Genomic DNA, 2,500 nt, shown 5'->3' with positions numbered 1-2,500 from the left:
TCTAATCTGTCCTGCTCTATTCTAATCTGTTCTGCTCTAATCTGTTCTGTTATAATCTGTTCTGCTCTATTCTAATCTCTTCTGCTCTATTCTAATCTGTTCTGCTCTAATCTGTTCTGTTCTATTCTGTTCTGCTCTATTCTAATCTGTTCTGCTCTATTCTAATCTGTTCTGTTCTAATCTGTTCTGCTCTATTCTAATCTGTTCTGCTCTATTCTAATCTGTTATAATCTGCTCTGTTCTAATCTGCTCTGTTCTAATCAGTTCTAATCTGATCTGTTCTAATCTGTTCTGCTCTAATATGTTCTGCTCTAATCTGTTCTGCTCTATTCTAATCTGTTCTGCTCTATTCTAATCTGTTCTAATCTATTCTAATCTGTTCTGCTCTATTCTAATCTGTTCTGCTCTAATCTGTTCTGCTCTAAAATGTTCTGCTTTAATCTGTTCTGCTCTATTCTAATCTGTTATAATCTGCTCTGTTCTAATCTGCTCTGTTCTAATCAGTTCTAATCTGATCTATTCTAATCTGTTCTGCTCTAATATGTTCTGCTCTAATCTGTTCTGCTCTATTCTAATCTGTTCTGCTCTATTCTAATCTGTTCTAATCTATTCTAATCTGTTCTGCTCTATTCTAATCTGTTCTGCTCTAATCTGTTCTGCTCTAAATCTGTTCTGTTATAATCTGTTCTGCTCTATTCTAATCTCTTGTTCTAATCTAATCTATTATTCTAATCTGTTCTAATCTATTCTAATCTGTTCTAATCTATTCTAATCTGTTCTGCTCTATTTTAATCTGTTAATCTGTTCTGCTCTATTCTAATCTGTTCTGCTCTATTCTAATCTGTTCTGCTCTATTCTAATCTGTTCTAATCTCTTCTGCTCTATTCTAATCTGTTCTAATCTGTTCTGCTCTAATCTGTTCTGCTCTATTCTAATCTGTTCTGCTCTAATCTGTTCTCCTTTATTCTAATCTGTTCTGCTCTATTCTAATCTGTTCTGCTCTAATCTGTTCTGTTATAATCTGTTCTGCTCTATTCTAATCTCTTCTGCTCTATTCTAATCTGTTCTAATCTCTTCTGCTCTAATCTGCTCTATTCTGCTCTGTTCTAATCTGTTCTGCTCTATTCTAATCTCTTCTGCTCTATTCTAATCTGTTCTAATCTCTTCTGCTCTATTCTAATCTGTTCTAATCTTCTTCTGTTCTAATCTGTTCTGCTCTAATTGTTCTAATCTGTTCTGCTCTAATCTGTTCTCCTTTATTCTAATCTGTTCTGCTCTATTCTAATCTGTTCTGCTCTAATCTGTTCTGTTATAATCTGTTCTGCTCTATTCTAATCTCTTCTGCTCTATTCTAATCTGTTCTAATCTCTTCTGCTCTAATCTGCTCCATTCTGCTCTGTTCTAATCTGTTCTGCTCTATTCTAATCTCTTCTGCTCTATTCTAATCTGTTCTAATCTCTTCTGCTCTATTCTAATCTGTTCTAATCTGTTCTGCTCTATTCTAATCTAATCTGTTCTGCTCTATTCTAATCTAATCTGTTCTGCTCTATTCTAATCTAATCTGTTCTGCTCTATTCTAATCTAATCTGTTCTGCTCTATTCTAATCTGTTCTGCTCTATTCTAATCTAATCTGTTCTGCTCTATTCTAATCTGTTCTGCTCTATTCTAATCTAATCTGTTCTGCTCTATTCTAATCTGTTCTGCTCTATTCTAATCTAATATGTTCTGCTCTATTCTAATCTGTTCTGCTCTATTCTAATCTAATCTGCTCTAATCTGTTCTGCTCTATTCTAATCTGTTCTGCTCTATTCTAATCTGTTCTCATCTGTTCTGCTCTAATCTGTTCTGCTCTATTCTAATCTGTTCTGCTCTATTCTAATCTGTTCTGCTCTATTCTAATCTGTTCTCATCTTTTCTGCTCTATTCTGTTCTGTTCCATTCTAATCTGTTCTGCTCTTCTCTGCTCGGTAACGTCCAGAACAGAACATAGCGTCAGTGGGGCAGCCAAACTGCTCCCCTTTTCTCCAAACCAACCAACTGCTTCTCCCCTTTTCTCCAAACCAACCAACTGCTTCTCCCCTTTTCTCTAAACCAACCAACTGCTTCTCCCCTTTTCTCCAAACCAACCAACTGCTTCTCCCCTTTTCTCCCAAACTGCTTCTCCCCTTTTCTCCAAACCAACCAACTGCTTCTCCCCTTTTCTCCAAACCAACCAACTGCTTCTCCCCTTTTCTCCAAACCAAACCAACCAACTGCTTCTCCCCCTTTTCTCCAAACCAACCAACTTTCTCCCCTCTCCAAACCAACCAACTGCTTCTCCCCTTTTCTCCAAACCAACCAACTGCTTCTCCCCTTTTCTCCAAACCAACCAACTGCTTCTCCCCTTTTCTCCAAACCAACCAACTGCTTCTCCCCTTTTCTCCAAACCAACCAACTGCTTCTCCCCTTTTCTCCAAACCAACCAACTGCTTCTCCCCTTTTCTCCAAACCAACCAACTG

At 37.3% G+C, this 2,500-nt stretch overlaps 1 protein-coding gene across 1 annotated transcript in view; it reads left to right on the top strand.

The window, feature by feature from the left end:
* The window catches only part of LOC135571117 (glypican-6-like), a 193,356-nt gene extending 192,701 nt beyond the window's left edge, over nt 1-655 (top strand). Inside the window, exon 6 of the mRNA XM_065016919.1 lies at nt 1-655. This exon is cut by the window's left edge and continues 1,912 nt beyond it. The gene's annotated coding sequence lies outside the window, so the exon portion shown is untranslated.
* The last annotated feature ends 1,845 nt before the right edge of the window (nt 656-2,500 follow it).

This window comes from Oncorhynchus nerka, unplaced genomic scaffold (genome assembly GCF_034236695.1).
Source record: "Oncorhynchus nerka isolate Pitt River unplaced genomic scaffold, Oner_Uvic_2.0 unplaced_scaffold_760, whole genome shotgun sequence".
NCBI classification, from domain to species: Eukaryota; Metazoa; Chordata; class Actinopteri; order Salmoniformes; family Salmonidae; genus Oncorhynchus; species Oncorhynchus nerka.
This window is presented reverse-complemented; position numbering and strand designations above follow the sequence as displayed.